We start from the raw sequence: 22458 nt of genomic DNA, 5'->3' as shown, positions 1-22458 counted from the left end.
GGGATAGACTCGGACAGAAATGTAAATGGGATAGACCCGGACAAAAATAAATGGGATAGACCCACGGGATAGACCCGGACTGAAAAGTAAATGGGATAGACCCACGGGATAGACCCGAACTGAAATTTTAATCATGGGACGCACGCTAGTGGGATTGACCCAACAGCTAGCGGCGGTACAAAATAAAATGCCCACTGGCGGGACTCACCTCACACTCCAGTGGCTGTAAAAATGAAAAGCTCACCGGCGGGACAAACCACACGCTCCAGTGGCTATGAAAAAAGAAATGCTCACTGGCGGGATAAACCTCAGCTCCAGTGGCAATGAAAATGTAATGCTTACTGGTGGGACAAACCCAGCTCCAGTGGCTGTGAATGAAATGCACACTGGCGGGACTAACCTCTGCTCCAAGTGGCTGTGAAAATGAAATGTTCTGACAAATGGACAGTGGGATTAAACCCGAGCCTGCCAAGGTTGGCGGGATGAAACCCGGTTCCAATTTGATAAAAATGGTCAGCGGGATCATACCCGGTCCTGCCGAGATTGGCGGGATGAAACCCGGTCCCAATTTGATAAAAAGCGGTCAGCGGGATTATACCCGGTCCTGCCGAGATTGGCGGGATGAAACCCGGTCCCAATTTGATAAAAACGGTCAGCGGGATTATACCCGGTCCTGCCGTTCAATTGGTCAAGAAATTGAATTTGATTTGTCAAGAAACAAGAAACTATATTTGATTTTCCAAGAAACAAGAGTTTGAACTTGATTTTGAATTTTCCTGATTTTTCGAGAGAGTCTTTTTCAAAAATAATTTGCCCCAGTGTAGGGCCCTTTTCCCTTCTTTCTTCTCTTTCTTCGGCATCGGCCCTCCACATCGCCAGATGCTCTTTCGTCGATTTCAACTATGAATACCTGCACAGGGGGCTTACATGCATTCAAATTTTCATGAAAATGGCAGCGTGATTGATTTGAAAGTTTTGCTTGAGTCTTTGACGAAATCCTCAAATGGACTATAAAAAATTTTGCCCCAGTGTGGGCTTATTTTGTGAAATCTTGGAAATAAAAATTTTGCCCCGGTATGGGCCCATTTGATTGCAAGAAATTGGTTTGGATGCCTCTCCATTTATTTGAACAAAGAGAAATCGCACTTTTCCAAAATTTAGAAAGTAATCATATATACGACGTGAAGAAATTTGAATGTTGAGTTCATGCAGAAATTTCATGATGAATTCCTCAAAATAATGCCAAATTACAAGAGATTTCTTCCTTACCTTAGCATCGAAGCTTTGGGTAATGGGCGTTATTTCTGATTTGGAAATGGGAGGTCAAGATTTGTCTTATTCATATGCTCAGATGGTATGTAATCCCTTCAATACCATATCTTAGTGAAAGCAAAGAGTTTGTCACCCTTATTTCTTAAGAAAACTTAGTCAACGTATAAGCTTCATGGGCTTGCAAAATTTTTGGGTAGAAATGATAGCTAAACATGTGAAATCTGGTTATACCCTTATGATCATGAGTGATCGATGAATTTTTATGAGCATAATCCTCACTTTGGATTGTCACGAAGGAATAAGTCAACGATGGACTTTATTAGCTTGTAATTTGGCTTGAAAACGATAGCTAAAGAAATAATTTTCAAAGGACATTGCACCGAAGATCGCATTTTTCAACATTGCCCTCATCTGGACTCCAAACTCTTGGACTTTGTTTGACTTTTTATCATCACCCAACAGCATCAAAACTTTTTACATCTTTCTTTTGCATTCGCTCTCTTTTCTTTTCCAAAAATGCCCCCGCGGGGTTTCACATGAAGAGCAGTGTCAACCTCACACCTAATCAATTCAGAACACAGCCAGAATTTTCCGGCATCAGAAATTTTCTTGATAGGGCCATTGCAAAGAACAGAAGTCAGGGCTTTCGGCTTTTGTAATGGGGTCAGGTGGGGTGCTTAGAAAAGTTAAGGCTTGAAAGCGGATTCCAAAAGCGGTTTGAAGAATCTGAGATCGCATTGTCACGCCAACCCTACTTTAGGGTTAAATTCAGAATTTGCCCCAGTTTATGCTCACTTGAGGCTTTTTCTCTTTCATTTTCTTTCTTTTTTGATTTTTCGGCCTTCGGCCATTTTTGAACTTTCACAAAATTTGCCCCAATTTAATTTTGAACTGAGGTTCTCTTTTCTCTTTTGTCTTTTGATTTTGTGGCTTTTCACCTTTCACTTCTTGAAATTTTTCTTTTCAACTCAACTTGTCCCAGTGTGGGGTTTGCGATTCTCAGGGGTTGCCAAACGAAGTATTTTATTCTGAAGGCTCAAAAGGGATAACTAAGGATAGAATGTTTGATTGGAAAAGAAGATGGCCTGACTTGTATTCCGTTCCTTACATTGACTCTGAAAGGAAACTTTCATTAATGCGAAATTTTTGGCATGTATCTGAATTAACTGATTAAGGAAGACCCTTGCTCATTCATATCTATGAAGCATAAGTGATCCCCTGGACAGAACTTGTCCTTTTCTTTTCTTCTTTCTTTGTTTTGTTTTTCCTCTTTTCAAAATTGGAATCCAAGTGGAATCAAATTTCCCCAATTGCAGTTCCCTCCTTATTCTAGCATTTTTGCTTTTTGCTTTTTATTTTTTTTTTTGAAAATTTCCCAATCTCCTTCCCCAATGTGGGGTGCGATCATATGTGCACTCGAAAAGAACCACCAATTTTAGCTCAAATGAGGATGCAAGGGATAAATAGTGTTTGGATTGTAGAAGCGATGGTCAAAGTATCATTCTTACACTTCATGACAACCAGAGTAACGAAATGCTCATTGACAATCCATTCTTCTTTTTGATATTTGAAAATTTTCCAATATAGGGTAGTGATCGCCAAGGCACTTCTTGGAACGAAATTATTCTTTCAAAGGCTCAAATGGGAGAGCAAATGATAAAATGTGTATAGGTAGAGAAAAGAATGCTCGAAGTATCATTCTAAATTTTCAAAACAAACAAGAATAATGCACATTTTTGCTTTCACTTAGATGTGATTGAATCCGGTTAAACCAATGGGGATTTTTCCAAGCAAATATTGTCCCAATTTGTAATTTATCAATCAATGTGACTGATTTTATTTTGGGGTCAAATGAGGGAGAAAACGTATCTTATTGGGCCATTTGAGTGATCGCTCACCCTTTTTCTTTCTGAGCACTCTTATTGTATAGCTCGAATCACCAACCAAGTGTACGTAAGGATTTTAAAAAGCATACACTTGCGAATTTTCAGGCTGGAGGTTGAAAAAATCTTCAACTCGGTCTTATTTCTTAAAATTCATCATGAAATCTCCAATGAGCAAAAGAATGAAATGTACATGAATATACACAAAACAATAATTGTCCAAAAATTTTATTGCTGAAAAAAATTTGAAACAAAATTCCTCATTCAATTATGATACAAATGAGAAAAGAGAAACTTGTAAAGGGCTCCACATATACACTTTTCATCTCCTTTTCTTTTGGAACAAAATGTATTAACAAAACAGAATTTCCTTTTGGAAAATAATTACAAAATCTCTCAGAGGCTTTAGCATAGAGCTTCCAGATAGATCATTTATGTTTTCATTGTAGGATTTGCCAAAGAATCAGATAACACTTGTAATCTTCAAACTTTATTGGATTAAAAGTATCATCAGATATAGAAGAATATTTTCGTCTTATTGAACCATTTTTATGAATGCAGGGGAGGGGGAAAACAAAAGAAAAATACCCCGAGTTAGTAGGCAAAACTGCAAAATCGGTATGCATGTCCTATGGGAGAACCCTTTTTATGCCAAGGGTAGGCCTATCATGAAAATGCAATCCTCTAGGGTAGGCACTATACAATACCTGATGGATCCAATCAGCTTATGGAGTGAAAAATAATTTGAAAAATTTGGCCCATTGGAATGAGAAGAGACGTTTGTCAAAATGAGGACCTCGTCCGAAGGGATTGATCACTTGTAAAAACGCACAGGTTTGACCTTGACGAACTTCCTATCGAAGAGATTGGAATTCATTGACCAAATTTTTTCAGTGAAGCACAGGTCAAAACCCCAACTGATCAAATGTCTGGATGCAATGAATGGTTTTCTCAAAATCGACTAGGTTTCTCAATTTGAAATTTGACACTGAAACCCTGATTGGTCAAACGGGTTGAATGAAATTGGCCATTTATTTAAAATCGACCAGATTACCCTAAAAAAGGGAAACTAGTCAAATGAATTGAGTGGAATTTAATTTATCCAAAATTAATCCGATCACCCTAAAAAGGGTAAATTGATCAAATAGATTGAACGAAACTTGATTTATTCAAAATCGGCTCGGTTGCCCTAAAAATGGGTAAATTGGCCAAATGAATTGACGATTTATTCAAAATCGACCAGGTGACCCTAAAAAGGGTAAATTGGTCAAATGAATTGATGATTTATTGAATGAATTGGCAAAATGGATTGGTTGAATTGTCCGGCCATTGGTCATTTCTAAATTTTTGAGGTGCATTAGTCTATGACCTTCTAAAAATCAAATTTTGGCCTCAATTTATTTATCGTCTCAATAAGAGGAATCATTTGTGAATTTCTTCAAATTAATGTCCTTCGCGCAAGGAATTTTTACCAATTTTGATAAGGTGGCCAAAAAGTGATTATTAGATGCTCATATTCCAAAGATCACTCTATGAAGACGATCGGATCCTACCTTACCTTGTGCAATACCCCTTTGGATGGTACAAAATGTAAACGTGCAAGTCTCACTGGATTAAGTATCCGAGACACAAGGTGGCTTATTCTTAAACACGGGATTCCCTATGTGGCATTCCCTTTCTATGGTTTGTGCATGATGCTATTTTATTAAAGCAGTAAAATATGCAATCCGAAATGAAACATGACCTAAGGGACCCTTTATTACGCCAAGGTAGGCTTAGAATGCTATGCAATTATTAATCTATGAATGCAATATACCAAAATCTTTAAACGTGCAATAACCTATCTACGAGGGTAGGTTCTAAAAGACGGTCATGCCAGACCTCTTATTTGCTAGGGTTTGTGAATGCAATGGGACACAAAATCAAGAAAAGTTAGTTCAACCAGATAAATACACATAACACATTGGAGCAACGAAATCAATACAAAGAAATAAAGCAATAAAAGGGAAAGAGGGGTTGGACCCCTCCCCTCGTGAATAGTGTCCCTAATAGGGCAAGGCAGACTCTACCCTAGGCAAGCTATCATGGATGCATGAGGTATTGGCTCACTAATGCATCTAGACTCGATAGGTTTTTAGGTCCCCGAGCCTTCAGACTTGGAAACCAAGGGTCATCAATCCCAAGGCTCTTTGTCGGTGGCTCGAGCGATTCCCCAGACATTGCTACGCACACATCGTGTCACGGCTACATGTCATGAGTGAATCTATCAAAAATCCTCAACCTTCCACTAAAAGCTAAAGGTTATGAACCCAAAGCTCAAAATGGAAGATTGAGTGACTCCTCGGATCATGCTACGCACACATCGTGTCGCGATCACAAGTCCAAGTGAGTCGCCTAAAATCCTAATAGGGTGGAGTGGCGTGACAAGCCACTAAAAGAAAAATAAAGGAGGGATAAATAATTAAAGCGTATGCACGTATGCTAGTGCTCGTTTGGAGGGGAGGGATCGAGAACCAAAGCGCGAGGCTCTAGGGTAATGTCTCCCCACCCCAAATGCAATGCAAAGCGCGGAATAAAACAAGTACAACATACATCCAAACAACCAATCATACATACGTGAGTGAGGGAATAGTTTGGTACGCGCGCGAGGCAAAAAGTCCTAAAAGGGAAATGCAACCCTAATATCCACATGCTATACATAAAAGGGGTAGAAAAAGGAAAAGAATGGCTAAATCAAAAGCTTGGACCCACTTAGGATATCCCCAGTGGAGTCGCCAACTGTCGCGCCCCACTTTTTGATATGATGTGTGGTGATGTGTTGTGTGGTGTGAGATGTGAGTGGTGTAATGGAATGTGAACGTGTGTAAATGAAAAGTAAAAGGCCATGGGACTTGATAATGCGACGGTTTGGCCATATAAAGTTCAAAAAGGGTTTTTTGTATCAAAAATGGAGTCGCCACTTGGTATAGGGTTAGGGTGTACCAAGTCACCCAAAAAATGATTTTTTGTTTTTGAATAAAAAAAAGTAAATAAACCCTTTTAAAGAACTTTTGGGTCTACGTAACCAAAAAGAGGGATCGGGGGTCACATTTGACGAAGGGGAAGGCAAGGATAAAAATCCAAGGCACCCCTTCGACCTAGCCAAGGCTAGTTGCGTGACTTAAACCAATTTTTCCTAATTTTTCTACCCAAGGTATGTATCGCGTGTTGGATATGTCTATATGAATGCAAAAACCTAGACCTAGGGGGACATGGGGGAAATTTCTCTTCAAAGGTTGAGCGGTGCCAATCACATTAATTGTGAAGCCCAATAATGATCCTTTGGAGAGGTCACACGTAATCCTAAATGACGTAAAATGAGTGGAATGCATGCCATGTGAAAGTGTGAGTTTGTGTGAAGTGAGAAAAATGATAAAAGTAATAAGATATAAGTGGAGGTGTGCAAATGTCTTTGCAAGGTAAAGTAAATAAAGAATAATAAGGTGAAAAATGCCATAAGGTGCATGTGTGAAGAGAGAATGTAGAAAGTAGTGTGAAAGTAGTGTGAAGTGAGAATGTGGAAAAAGGGTTAGAATATAAAGTAAGTGTATGTGATAGTGAATGAATAGAATGCATGAATCCTATAGGAATGCATCAAGACGGGAACGGGGAGTCCTAACTTTGTGACTTAATCTTCCCTTTGATTAGAAGGCAAAACTAGCGTGCTAAGGCTATCGAGTAGCCACACTTGACTCTCAAGCAAATGAGCCCTATAACTAGTATGAGATGCAAAACCTAAAAATGAGGGGAAAAAGGGGTTCGAGGAGCATGCCAATGATAAAACTAAGAAAAATGCATGACATGTAGTGAACATGCAAATATGCACTAACAAAAGGGGATGGCCTATTGGGTCTAGCGTTGGACTAGCTCTTTCTATGAATTCCTAATGAAATAATGAGCCACAACTAGCATTGGACTAGTGTGGTGACGTACATTCATCCATCACATTCATTCATGGCTATGGAAAGCGATTAGACATGCCAAACACCCATAAACACATAGCACATAACAATTAGCATGCTCGACTAGATGCAAGAACCTAATAAAGCAAATTAACACATAGCAACTAAGCATGCAAGACACATAAAGCAATTGAAGCCCTAACTATTACATTTGCTAGCTAGGCACATGTCTTCAACAGGTCTTCATCGAATGCTCCTCCAAGCCCTATCTATTACAAGCCAAGAGGTGTACACATACCCCATAATGAAATACTTAAATAAAAGGCAAAAGTAAATGAAATAAATGAAAGGAATTAAAGAAATGCAAGGAAAGCAACGTAGACATGCAATTCACACTTAGCACGTTGGATCACATAGGAGAAATGAAAATCAAGGAGATAGAGGTTACCTCCCTTTGCAATTGGGCCCCAATGAAGTGAAATCACTAACTTACCCTCCAAAATAATAAAAAGGTCAAGGTACCACTTAAATTATCAAATAATCACATGAAACAAAAATTAAATATGAAAAATGAAAGTTAAACACTAAATTGAGTCAACTAAAGTATTTACATAGACAAACCAACCATGTACAAAGCAATTAATGCAAGAGGGACTTAATTAGAAGGACTGAAAATTTCTGAAAGAGAGTAAAATAAAATACCAAAATTGATGACTTAAGATGAGACCCATAAAAATCAAATGCAAAAATGTGATTAGAACACAAATCCAAGCTAAAAAATTCTATTAAAACTTATTGAACCTCAAAATGCATCCTAAAACTCACTAAACGTCTTACCCAAAATCATGTCAAAGCAAAACAAAAGCAATTAAGATTCTAGAATGACAAAAATGATTAAATTATTCAACTAATTGGACCATAACAAGACAAGGGGGAACTTAGGGGGTTAAAGTGCAAGTGTTTTAGGACCTCATTGTAAGAACAAACACATAATTGGGCCCTTGAAACATAGATGGAAACTAAAGGGAGCAAAGCTGCAATTTTCTTGGACATTCTTCATGCAAAAGCATGCAACTCACGTAGAAGACATTTTTTTTTGCAGAATTTCTGTCATACTTCATCAACCGAAACAAAATTCCAGCACAGCTTTTTCGAGAACAGATTTCAAGTCCAAATTCACAACTTTAAACTAGCAGCAAACTACACCATCACTATCATCCAAACAAATAGGAAACTTAAAAAAAAACCATGCAAAATCATAAAAAAGTGGGCAAAACATTTGAAGAATGAAACTGCTGTAACTTTCTTAGCTTCACATTCCAAGACCAGATTTCAGATTCAAGCAACCTTAACCAAAATTTCCTTGATCTAACACCTAAACTTTGAACTAAACAAACAAGACATGAATTTGACATCTAAACAAACAAGAAACATAGGAGAACTGGTGCAAAAGGTCACGGAAAAAACTCAAGCATGCTGCAAACTCACGGTTGCATAGTCTCATTCAATTTCCTATCCATTTGGCCGAATCTATATTCATGCAAATAACCCAAGTATCTCCACTTGAATCAAAATGCAGAGATTTGAAGCAAAGGTAGGAGTAAGATCAAACAGGTTTTAAACTCAAAATGCAACAAAAATGATTTGAGGAACAAGATTTTTCTGCAATTTTCACATGCCACGGCTTTTCTTTCCACTTCATGATGCTGGCCAGATTTTGATTCAAATACAAAGCTTTAATTAGATGTTTTCCAACCCAACATCAAACTTTAACTAAGCAACAAGCTACTTCAAACAAGCAAGAACAATGAAGGAATTAATGCATCACAGAAATTCTGGGCAGGAGACCCATGTAAAATGGTTTAGCAATCTGAAATCCATTTCCAGCAAAGTGTTTTTTTTTAGACCCATACTTGCAAACTCAAACACCAAACTCTCATTCCCTCCCTTCAACATAAGATTAGGCGTGCAAATTGAGTGAGAAAATTCATGGCGCAGACATGGAACAACCCAAGCAATCAACAAAAAAACATGGAAGATGCACGGACAAATGCAGCCTGACCGCAAATGAAACCAGCAGTGGTATCATCGAGACCCGAAGAAAATTTTAGCTTCTTCATTCAAACCAGCAAACATCAGACCTTTTACACTATCAGAGCAACCAGCAAATAAGATGACCGAAACTCAGTGAGTCATGGCAGAAAACAAAACAGCAAAGAGAAACGCAAGAACCTTCTGTTTTGCGGCAAACACAAAAAATGCAGCCCAGCCCATCTGTTTACACTCTTATGAAACCCGAACCTAATCTATTACTTTGTCAACCTAAACCGCGTAATCATCAACCCCTTATCATTTACAGAAACCTAACAGATCGAAAACAAAATTTGAAACCCAAAACATAGGCAACTTAAAATCAAAACAGATTAGAAGGTCATGCAAATCTGACAAAGGGAAAGAAAAATCTACAATTTTGTTGGGCTTGCATGTCATGAATACCGGCCATGAAAATGAAACAAAGGGCATCTTAAATTCATGATAAAAATACCACTGAGGATTCCCAAGCTATTGTCCATGCATTCATCAACCATAAATCAAACATTAATGACATAAAAATCCAATCTTGGTGAGAGTTTATGACTGGAGTACCTTGGAACAGATGTGAAAGGCGATGGAGAGGAAAGAAAATGAAAGCTTCGGCCTCTACCTCAACTCCTGTAATTTCCCTTGCTGGCTTTCTCTTTGTTTTCGGCTCACCTCCAAACCAACACTCAAACTCAGCCGTCAAACCTTCTTTTTCAGCTCTCAAACCCTCGGCCTTTCCTTTCAACCGTGAGCAAAACCCATGAAACTCGCTGCTGTTTCTTGCCTTTAGCTTTCCTTTTCGTTAGCTCCCCTACTTCCCCCCTTGCTCTCTACTCTCTTTCTCTCTCAGACCTCAGCCCCGATTTTTCTCCTTTTCTCTCGGTTTTTTTGTTTTTCCCAGAAAAGCTTCCTCTCCTTTTGTTTTCTTTTCAGTCGCTTAACTCTTTTCCAACTCCCCCCTTTCTCCCCTTGCGGCTACCCTCAAATGCAAAACCCCTTCTCCCAACCCTTCATCCTACGGCCTCCCTTTGCTGCTTCTTTTCCTTTTCATTTCAATCCCTACACCTTGCATAGAAGCTTCCTCTATTAGCCAGGTGTCTGGCCACCTGGAAACACCAGCCCTCTTCCTCTAAAAATTGCAGCCAAAGGGCTGCCCGAGCCCTTTCTTGCAAGCTGCGCAAATACGCAGCTTGCATGTCACGACGCCCCTTTTTTTTTTTTTTTTTTTAAAGTAATTTAACACAAATGATAATAAAAATAAATAACAAAAATAATTTAATTAACATTGGGTAAAATAAATAAACTAGAAGCAACAAAGTGCAATTTCCATTTTTCTTTTTTCATTTTCCATTTTTCATTGTTTTTCTTCTTTTTTCTTTTTTCAAAATAACTTAACAAAATAGGTAAGATGCTAAAAGATTGATTTTAAAAGAAATAAACATATTTCGTGAACAATTTCCTTTTTCCAAATTTTATGTTAGAAACTTAAAAAATAAAAACTAAAAAATTAAAAAACTAAAAAGTGAATAAAACTTATAACGACAAATAAAACTAAGAAGTAAATAGCAAATTATGCTGAAAAAATTTGGTGTCTACAAAAAGTGTGCAGTTTGTCGTGAAGAAAGAAACGTTTGAAACCCAGTGGGCTCTCACTCATAAGTCATAACCCAACCCCTCCAAAAGTTTACTGGATTTCTAAGTAACCCAAACCTAGCAGACTCATAATTCAATTAGACCCAATTAGTCTTTCATTAACAAAAAATTAGTCTTTCATTTTGGGTTGGGTTTGGCAGCTTATGGACTTCGGTGTTATGTTATTATAAAACAGTGCTTTTGTAGTGCGAGGAGATTTATGTTTATTTTTTTCCACGAGGTAAGAGTTTTTTTGAACTCCACTTTCTTTTTCGATATTATACTTATAGATTTGGATTCAACAGCATCTTGAAAACAGAACAAAAAAAAAAAAAAGAAATTTCAGCTTAAAGGTACAATTTTATAGCGCAAATTTCTCGTCTGAAAAAACATTTTCTAAGGTTCTTAGGTTACAGTGGTAAAATTAAATAGAAAAGAGAAGGTGAGTCTCGTCAAATATTTAGGATCGTATGTTTTAGCATTGGGTTGCGATTTCTTCCCTTCAAATCCATCTTCAGATTGTTGATTGGAGAATCAGACAAGAAGACAGTAGTTCTTCCCTTGAGTTAACGTGTCTTCATTTCAAATCCCTCTTTAGAAAATAAATCGGGAGTCCAAATTGTAGCTTGCAATTAAAAAAAAAAAAACAGAAAAAAATGTGTGATAATGTACCTTTCTAGTTTAGAAGGATCCTTCTCATTTATTTTTTTATAATATCTTTCTGAATTTCTTTCAAATTAGAGTAAAATAATATAGGTGTTGCTGAAGGAAAAAAAAAAAAAGAAGAAGAAGTTGAGGTTCCTATATTATAAAAAAGAAAGAAATGGTACAGAGTAGCCCATCTATAGCCTGTATGAAAAATTAACAAACAGCCAGTACATTTGAGACCCATTTTTCAACCCATTAAAGTAAAGCTCAGTTCTTTTGGATTTAAATAAAAGAACTAAAGAGCCTATTATATTTTTGTCCTTTAATTAATCCTGTATGAGGACCTTTGTGATATTCGCATGTCAGGACTATTTTCGGTTAGTTGCTTAACCGATGGCACAATGGCCATTGGCCACCCCAGTATTTCCCCCGCCACAGGATATTCCATCCTATTCTAAAACCAGAAATTTAATATATAGAGACATTAGTCAAATGACTTCTGTTTCAACACCCAAGTCACTGTCTCTCCCAACTAGAGCTGTAAACGAACCGAATCGAACCGAGTATCTCATGTTTGAGCTCTGTTCGTTAAGCAGTTCGAACAACGTTCGTGTTCGTTCGTTAATTTTCGAACTCCAAACCTGTGTTCGTGTTCGGTTCGTTAAGTAAAATTTGTGTTCGAGTTCGAGTTCGTGTTCGGCTAGTTTAACATAAACGAGCCGTTCGCGAACATGTTCGAAATGCTCGAATCCAAATTATTTTATGATTTAAATATGCCATGCAAATTATTAATCATTCTCAAAAATAATTAAAGCACTAAGTGACTAAATTCTATTATTCATTAACTATATAACTAACATTAACATAAAAACAACAAATAAAACAAAGAAATTTGCCCTCCAAAATAAAAGTCTAGCCATAAAATTAACCTTAAAATTTGTCAAATGATAATTATGTCTATGTTCACGAACATTCGTTAAAACTCGCGAACATACTCGTGTTCGCGAACGTTCGTTTAGCATGCTCGCGAACGTTCGTTAAAACTCGCGAACATGCTCGTGTTCGTTCGATTATTAATCGAACAAAAAAATTCGTTCGAACTCAGTTCGTTTAAAATTTCGAACGAGCCTTTCACGAACACGAACGAGCCGAAACGAACCGAGCTAACGAACAGTTCGGTTCGTTTAACAGCTCTACTCCCAACCATTATGTTCCTTGTAAGGTATGTGTGTGTGTGTGTCTATATATATATATATATATATTATGTTCCTTGTAAGGTGTGTGTGTATATATATATCATCTGTAGCTTTCTTCGTTTAGAACCCAAAAATTTAAAAGTCTTATTTTTCTTTTTTGTTTTGAACGCAATAATTCCCATGCAAACTAAAGGTGTTGCTAAAATTTTTTTTTTTTTTGGCAAAGCCCCAAATTGGGGTAGGGATACCATCCCTTAATTTATTTATATCGAAAAAGAGTACAGCGAAATAGAAGGGGGTCAAACCTGACCTCTGTTAAAATAAACTAGACAGCTAAAGATCCATAATGATACGCACATATGGTAAAGTCTGGAATTCTAAACACATAACAGATTAATCAAACGAAATCATCCACATAAGGGTACCCCACACATTTGTGGGATTATGAGTGAGTATGGGAATTTGGTTTAACATCCTGACGTGTTTGAGGTGTTGCTAAATTGAGTTTTCCTATTACTTATCCTTGTAGATTTTACTCCTAGGAAAAAATTGAATTTCTTAAGGTTCCTATCTGGATAATAGGAACCTGGATGATACAGGGACTGAACCAGCCGCGATGGGCAGGGGTCCGTCCCATGTTATGTTTTGAAAAATTAAGTTTTTCTCCTTTTAAATTAAAAATTTCAAAAATTTCTTTCTAATTTTACTTTTGCCCCTGCAAAAATTAAAAATATTTTAGATTAATATTTAGTTGAATTAAAGTTCATCCTCTCAAAAGAGATTTTCTGACTTCGTCTATGGGAGAATATATGTTAGAATGGATATTATGGAGCGTAAGGTCACACTAGTTTCACTTTAACTAGTCATGTAGATTCGATGTGTCATGTAATGTTCCGATCCTTTAGTTTAATTATTTATTAATTTTTCTGCGGATTTCTGAATTCTAACTATATTTGGTAAGTAATAAATGGCATTTTGTAGGAAGAACATATTTATTTTTGAATAAATTTTACATATACTATCATGGTTGAATGGATAATACATGAATAAATTTTGAATTTCAAATTCAAATTTTGCACATATGTCATATATCAAATGGTGATAATGTATACAAAATTAATTCTATATATTTTTTTTTAGACTGCACAATTAAAAACAATGGACAATTCAATTATGAGATCGGCAAGACATAGAATGATGGTGATCTCAAGCGTATGTCTCACTATTGCGTGATACATACTACAATATAGGATTATAAATTTTATGGGCGAATATTTCATACCAATATGTGTATCCATGCAGATTGGATGTACAAATTGTGAACTTGTTTTGTACATCTCTTTCACTGGAAGGGAATTTTAATATCTGTAGTCATGGTTTGGCTATACAAGCCATCAACCTTAGTGATATGAGGTGGAATAAGCACTTTTCTTTGGGATTTAAGAAAGGGGCACATAATAATTCTCTAACTTTATCAGCAATATGTATTTGATTTAATTCATACATATATTTATTTGATTTCACCCACAAGTATAATTAGCTTGTTCAGATAAAATTAAATAGAGATATATAACATAAAATTAAATCAAATAGATATATTCATATATACATGAGTTATAAAAAACAAGAAAAAACTATTTGTACACATGGTCAATGAGAGATAAAAACTTTATTTTATAAAATATGAGGGACGAAAAAATTCATCTTATGAATTGTGGGAGATTATGAATCGGATTATGTGAAATATGATTTGACAATGTTGCCTCTAAAAAATGATCACGTGTAAGGCTTGTGGTGAATTTCGAATAAGAACTAATCGGAAACCTAAGTAGGGATCAAATTTTATGAATGTGAATTTGTAAGGGACGTAAAATTACACTTTTAAAAATAAGAAACGAAAAAAGTCATTTTACAAAATATGAAACACGTTTTAAGCAATTTTCCCAAAGAAAATTTCACAAAACACCTCTCAACCATCATTATCTAGTACAAGAAATTGCTCCATGGTTAAACATGAAGTTTCTACAAAAGCACAAGATAAAAAAAAAAAATCAACTTTAATTGTAGTTTGTATTAGGAATTTTTTTTGACACGGAAAATGTAGTGCGACAAGTATTGCCAATTTTTATGTTTTCTAGATCAGCTAAAATTTCTTTTAAATTAACGTGTATTACAAAGCCAATCTTGCGTCAAAAGTACAGCTTTTGACTATTTGACCGAGAATTTGATTACAAGTACTCAATCAAATTTAATAAATTATTTCTAGAATTAGCTTTTTATGCACTAACAGTGTAGTAATTTTTTTTATATTAACAAATTTTTATATATGCCATGTGTATATGATTTGAATTTTAAATTTAAATTGATATTATGTGGCATGATTTAAATCTATTAGTGTAAAAAAAATTGTACACTAACAATGTATAAAAAAAAAAAAAGTTATCCTTGCCTCTAGAAGTTTAAATGGTATATACTTATATGGGTCGGGTACCCATGCTCGCCAATTCTCAAATTTATGATGTGTTTGCATATATGCAATATCTACTTCTAACTTCAATTCATTGATAATAGACACTGAAAGCGGATTTCATATTTGTTTAAATATGCAAGAATTAAAGAAAAGTAAGTGATACCAAAACTCGAAGCTTCACTCACTTGAACCCAATGCAATAAGAACATATGAAATTCATAATGAAATGATAGTATTAAGCTTGAAGAGGCAATTGAAATTCGAGAAGCAGTTGAAAGCAAATTGCGTTTCCAATAGAGAAATGTTAGTTGCACTCTATATTTTATTACTTGCACTTTATTTAGAGAAATGTTATTTTTACTTACATTATTTCATAAAGGTTCGTGATTGGGTAACTTCCTTTACTACTTTTTATGAATTGATCATGTTTTATTTTCATTTATTTCAAATTTTGTGATATGTAATTTATGTGTTTGATTATAAATGAACTCTTTTGGACATGGCAATCAATTTACTGAGCATTATTTCATCGAGGTTAATAGCTTAACCTTTCTTTGTCTCTATTAAGCTCCCAAGCCAAAGTTTCTTGCTTCCAACAAGATCAAGATTCACCTTATTAATGGCTCTAGGTTAGTGAAAATTAAGGGTGTGAATCGAAATCGAAATCGGTAATTTGGAATTTTGAAATCGAAATTTTTCGAATTTTTGGTATTAGAATTTTCGACCGATTTCGATTTCGAATTCACCAATTTCGAATTCAATTCGGACTTCAGTAAATTCCGATTTCACCGAATTCATGAACATAAAAATTATTATTATTATTATATAAATATTATATTACATATATATATAATATTATATATATATGTGTGAAAACGAAATTGAAATCGAAATAGGAATTCCGATTCCATCGAATTCATGAATATAAAAATTATTATTATAATATAAATGTTATATTATATATACATATGTGAAAAACAGATTTGAAATCGAGACGTGCAAGTCTCACTGGATTAAGTATCCGAGACACAAGGTGGCTTATTCTTAAACACGGGATTCCCTATGTGGCATTCCCTTTCTATGGTTTGTGCATGATGCTATTTTATTAAAGCAGTAAAATATGCAATCCGAAATGAAACATGACCTAAGGGACCCTTTATTACGCCAAGGTAGGCTTAGAATGCTATGCAATTATTAATCTATGAATGCAATATACCAAAATCTTTAAACGTGCAATAACCTATCTACGAGGGTAGGTTCTAAAAGACGGTCATGCCAGACCTCTTATTTGCTAGGGTTTGTGAATGCAATGGGACACAAAATCAAGAAAAGTTAGTTCAACCAGATAAATACACATAACACATTGGAGCAACGAAATCAATACAAAGAAATAAAGCAATAAAAGGGAAAGAGGGGTTGGACCCCTCCCCTCGTGAATAGTGTCCCTAATAGGGCAAGGCAGACTCTACCCTAGGCAAGCTATCATGGATGCATGAGGTATTGGCTCACTAATGCATCTAGACTCGATAGGTTTTTAGGTCCCCGAGCCTTCAGACTTGGAAACCAAGGGTCATCAATCCCAAGGCTCTTTGTCGGTGGCTCGAGCGATTCCCCAGACATTGCTACGCACACATCGTGTCACGGCTACATGTCATGAGTGAATCTATCAAAAATCCTCAACCTTCCACTAAAAGCTAAAGGTTATGAACCCAAAGCTCAAAATGGAAGATTGAGTGACTCCTCGGATCATGCTACGCACACATCGTGTCGCGATCACAAGTCCAAGTGAGTCGCCTAAAATCCTAATAGGGTGGAGTGGCGTGACAAGCCACTAAAAGAAAAATAAAGGAGGGATAAATAATTAAAGCGTATGCACGTATGCTAGTGCTCGTTTGGAGGGGAGGGATCGAGAACCAAAGCGCGAGGCTCTAGGGTAATGTCTCCCCACCCCAAATGCAATGCAAAGCGCGGAATAAAACAAGTACAACATACATCCAAACAACCAATCATACATACGTGAGTGAGGGAATAGTTTGGTACGCGCGCGAGGCAAAAAGTCCTAAAAGGGAAATGCAACCCTAATATCCACATGCTATACATAAAAGGGGTAGAAAAAGGAAAAGAATGGCTAAATCAAAAGCTTGGACCCACTTAGGATATCCCCAGTGGAGTCGCCAACTGTCGCGCCCCACTTTTTGATATGATGTGTGGTGATGTGTTGTGTGGTGTGAGATGTGAGTGGTGTAATGGAATGTGAACGTGTGTAAATGAAAAGTAAAAGGCCATGGGACTTGATAATGCGACGGTTTGGCCATATAAAGTTCAAAAAGGGTTTTTTGTATCAAAAATGGAGTCGCCACTTGGTATAGGGTTAGGGTGTACCAAGTCACCCAAAAAATGATTTTTTGTTTTTGAATAAAAAAAAGTAAATAAACCCTTTTAAAGAACTTTTGGGTCTACGTAACCAAAAAGAGGGATCGGGGGTCACATTTGACGAAGGGGAAGGCAAGGATAAAAATCCAAGGCACCCCTTCGACCTAGCCAAGGCTAGTTGCGTGACTTAAACCAATTTTTCCTAATTTTTCTACCCAAGGTATGTATCGCGTGTTGGATATGTCTATATGAATGCAAAAACCTAGACCTAGGGGGACATGGGGGAAATTTCTCTTCAAAGGTTGAGCGGTGCCAATCACATTAATTGTGAAGCCCAATAATGATCCTTTGGAGAGGTCACACGTAATCCTAAATGACGTAAAATGAGTGGAATGCATGCCATGTGAAAGTGTGAGTTTGTGTGAAGTGAGAAAAATGATAAAAGTAATAAGATATAAGTGGAGGTGTGCAAATGTCTTTGCAAGGTAAAGTAAATAAAGAATAATAAGGTGAAAAATGCCATAAGGTGCATGTGTGAAGAGAGAATGTAGAAAGTAGTGTGAAAGTAGTGTGAAGTGAGAATGTGGAAAAAGGGTTAGAATATAAAGTAAGTGTATGTGATAGTGAATGAATAGAATGCATGAATCCTATAGGAATGCATCAAGACGGGAACGGGGAGTCCTAACTTTGTGACTTAATCTTCCCTTTGATTAGAAGGCAAAACTAGCGTGCTAAGGCTATCGAGTAGCCACACTTGACTCTCAAGCAAATGAGCCCTATAACTAGTATGAGATGCAAAACCTAAAAATGAGGGGAAAAAGGGGTTCGAGGAGCATGCCAATGATAAAACTAAGAAAAATGCATGACATGTAGTGAACATGCAAATATGCACTAACAAAAGGGGATGGCCTATTGGGTCTAGCGTTGGACTAGCTCTTTCTATGAATTCCTAATGAAATAATGAGCCACAACTAGCATTGGACTAGTGTGGTGACGTACATTCATCCATCACATTCATTCATGGCTATGGAAAGCGATTAGACATGCCAAACACCCATAAACACATAGCACATAACAATTAGCATGCTCGACTAGATGCAAGAACCTAATAAAGCAAATTAACACATAGCAACTAAGCATGCAAGACACATAAAGCAATTGAAGCCCTAACTATTACATTTGCTAGCTAGGCACATGTCTTCAACAGGTCTTCATCGAATGCTCCTCCAAGCCCTATCTATTACAAGCCAAGAGGTGTACACATACCCCATAATGAAATACTTAAATAAAAGGCAAAAGTAAATGAAATAAATGAAAGGAATTAAAGAAATGCAAGGAAAGCAACGTAGACATGCAATTCACACTTAGCACGTTGGATCACATAGGAGAAATGAAAATCAAGGAGATAGAGGTTACCTCCCTTTGCAATTGGGCCCCAATGAAGTGAAATCACTAACTTACCCTCCAAAATAATAAAAAGGTCAAGGTACCACTTAAATTATCAAATAATCACATGAAACAAAAATTAAATATGAAAAATGAAAGTTAAACACTAAATTGAGTCAACTAAAGTATTTACATAGACAAACCAACCATGTACAAAGCAATTAATGCAAGAGGGACTTAATTAGAAGGACTGAAAATTTCTGAAAGAGAGTAAAATAAAATACCAAAATTGATGACTTAAGATGAGACCCATAAAAATCAAATGCAAAAATGTGATTAGAACACAAATCCAAGCTAAAAAATTCTATTAAAACTTATTGAACCTCAAAATGCATCCTAAAACTCACTAAACGTCTTACCCAAAATCATGTCAAAGCAAAACAAAAGCAATTAAGATTCTAGAATGACAAAAATGATTAAATTATTCAACTAATTGGACCATAACAAGACAAGGGGGAACTTAGGGGGTTAAAGTGCAAGTGTTTTAGGACCTCATTGTAAGAACAAACACATAATTGGGCCCTTGAAACATAGATGGAAACTAAAGGGAGCAAAGCTGCAATTTTCTTGGACATTCTTCATGCAAAAGCATGCAACTCACGTAGAAGACATTTTTTTTTGCAGAATTTCTGTCATACTTCATCAACCGAAACAAAATTCCAGCACAGCTTTTTCGAGAACAGATTTCAAGTCCAAATTCACAACTTTAAACTAGCAGCAAACTACACCATCACTATCATCCAAACAAATAGGAAACTTAAAAAAAAACCATGCAAAATCATAAAAAAGTGGGCAAAACATTTGAAGAATGAAACTGCTGTAACTTTCTTAGCTTCACATTCCAAGACCAGATTTCAGATTCAAGCAACCTTAACCAAAATTTCCTTGATCTAACACCTAAACTTTGAACTAAACAAACAAGACATGAATTTGACATCTAAACAAACAAGAAACATAGGAGAACTGGTGCAAAAGGTCACGGAAAAAACTCAAGCATGCTGCAAACTCACGGTTGCATAGTCTCATTCAATTTCCTATCCATTTGGCCGAATCTATATTCATGCAAATAACCCAAGTATCTCCACTTGAATCAAAATGCAGAGATTTGAAGCAAAGGTAGGAGTAAGATCAAACAGGTTTTAAACTCAAAATGCAACAAAAATGATTTGAGGAACAAGATTTTTCTGCAATTTTCACATGCCACGGCTTTTCTTTCCACTTCATGATGCTGGCCAGATTTTGATTCAAATACAAAGCTTTAATTAGATGTTTTCCAACCCAACATCAAACTTTAACTAAGCAACAAGCTACTTCAAACAAGCAAGAACAATGAAGGAATTAATGCATCACAGAAATTCTGGGCAGGAGACCCATGTAAAATGGTTTAGCAATCTGAAATCCATTTCCAGCAAAGTGTTTTTTTTTAGACCCATACTTGCAAACTCAAACACCAAACTCTCATTCCCTCCCTTCAACATAAGATTAGGCGTGCAAATTGAGTGAGAAAATTCATGGCGCAGACATGGAACAACCCAAGCAATCAACAAAAAAACATGGAAGATGCACGGACAAATGCAGCCTGACCGCAAATGAAACCAGCAGTGGTATCATCGAGACCCGAAGAAAATTTTAGCTTCTTCATTCAAACCAGCAAACATCAGACCTTTTACACTATCAGAGCAACCAGCAAATAAGATGACCGAAACTCAGTGAGTCATGGCAGAAAACAAAACAGCAAAGAGAAACGCAAGAACCTTCTGTTTTGCGGCAAACACAAAAAATGCAGCCCAGCCCATCTGTTTACACTCTTATGAAACCCGAACCTAATCTATTACTTTGTCAACCTAAACCGCGTAATCATCAACCCCTTATCATTTACAGAAACCTAACAGATCGAAAACAAAATTTGAAACCCAAAACATAGGCAACTTAAAATCAAAACAGATTAGAAGGTCATGCAAATCTGACAAAGGGAAAGAAAAATCTACAATTTTGTTGGGCTTGCATGTCATGAATACCGGCCATGAAAATGAAACAAAGGGCATCTTAAATTCATGATAAAAATACCACTGAGGATTCCCAAGCTATTGTCCATGCATTCATCAACCATAAATCAAACATTAATGACATAAAAATCCAATCTTGGTGAGAGTTTATGACTGGAGTACCTTGGAACAGATGTGAAAGGCGATGGAGAGGAAAGAAAATGAAAGCTTCGGCCTCTACCTCAACTCCTGTAATTTCCCTTGCTGGCTTTCTCTTTGTTTTCGGCTCACCTCCAAACCAACACTCAAACTCAGCCGTCAAACCTTCTTTTTCAGCTCTCAAACCCTCGGCCTTTCCTTTCAACCGTGAGCAAAACCCATGAAACTCGCTGCTGTTTCTTGCCTTTAGCTTTCCTTTTCGTTAGCTCCCCTACTTCCCCCCTTGCTCTCTACTCTCTTTCTCTCTCAGACCTCAGCCCCGATTTTTCTCCTTTTCTCTCGGTTTTTTTGTTTTTCCCAGAAAAGCTTCCTCTCCTTTTGTTTTCTTTTCAGTCGCTTAACTCTTTTCCAACTCCCCCCTTTCTCCCCTTGCGGCTACCCTCAAATGCAAAACCCCTTCTCCCAACCCTTCATCCTACGGCCTCCCTTTGCTGCTTCTTTTCCTTTTCATTTCAATCCCTACACCTTGCATAGAAGCTTCCTCTATTAGCCAGGTGTCTGGCCACCTGGAAACACCAGCCCTCTTCCTCTAAAAATTGCAGCCAAAGGGCTGCCCGAGCCCTTTCTTGCAAGCTGCGCAAATACGCAGCTTGCATGTCACGACGCCCCTTTTTTTTTTTTTTTTTTTAAAGTAATTTAACACAAATGATAATAAAAATAAATAACAAAAATAATTTAATTAACATTGGGTAAAATAAATAAACTAGAAGCAACAAAGTGCAATTTCCATTTTTCTTTTTTCATTTTCCATTTTTCATTGTTTTTCTTCTTTTTTCTTTTTTCAAAATAACTTAACAAAATAGGTAAGATGCTAAAAGATTGATTTTAAAAGAAATAAACATATTTCGTGAACAATTTCCTTTTTCCAAATTTTATGTTAGAAACTTAAAAAATAAAAACTAAAAAATTAAAAAACTAAAAAGTGAATAAAACTTATAACGACAAATAAAACTAAGAAGTAAATAGCAAATTATGCTGAAAAAATTTGGTGTCTACAAAAAGTGTGCAGTTTGTCGTGAAGAAAGAAACGTTTGAAACCCAGTGGGCTCTCACTCATAAGTCATAACCCAACCCCTCCAAAAGTTTACTGGATTTCTAAGTAACCCAAACCTAGCAGACTCATAATTCAATTAGACCCAATTAGTCTTTCATTAACAAAAAATTAGTCTTTCATTTTGGGTTGGGTTTGGCAGCTTATGGACTTCGGTGTTATGTTATTATAAAACAGTGCTTTTGTAGTGCGAGGAGATTTATGTTTATTTTTTTCCACGAGGTAAGAGTTTTTTTGAACTCCACTTTCTTTTTCGATAT

General features: G+C 36.4%; 2 long non-coding RNA genes across 2 annotated transcripts; both read right to left on the bottom strand.

Annotated features, from left to right (window-relative positions):
* Window positions 1-6404: 6404 nt before the first annotated feature.
* LOC140010881 (uncharacterized) lies at window positions 6405-10295 on the bottom strand. The gene is made up of 2 exons (XR_011818055.1): window positions 9743-10295; window positions 6405-7590 (listed from the first exon to the last, which is right to left on the bottom strand). It is a non-coding gene; the product is annotated as an uncharacterized lncRNA (long non-coding RNA).
* A 7478-nt stretch (window positions 10296-17773) lies between these two features.
* LOC140010905 (uncharacterized) lies at window positions 17774-21664 on the bottom strand. Its single transcript, XR_011818105.1, has 2 exons — window positions 21112-21664; window positions 17774-18959 (listed from the first exon to the last, which is right to left on the bottom strand). It is a non-coding gene; the product is annotated as an uncharacterized lncRNA (long non-coding RNA).
* Between the last annotated feature and the right edge of the window lie 794 nt (window positions 21665-22458).

This window comes from Coffea arabica, chromosome 7e, assembly GCF_036785885.1.
Source record: "Coffea arabica cultivar ET-39 chromosome 7e, Coffea Arabica ET-39 HiFi, whole genome shotgun sequence".
In the NCBI taxonomy this organism is placed as follows: domain Eukaryota; kingdom Viridiplantae; phylum Streptophyta; class Magnoliopsida; order Gentianales; family Rubiaceae; genus Coffea; species Coffea arabica.
Note: the sequence above shows the minus strand (reverse complement) of the source record. Positions and strands in the feature narration are given on the sequence as shown.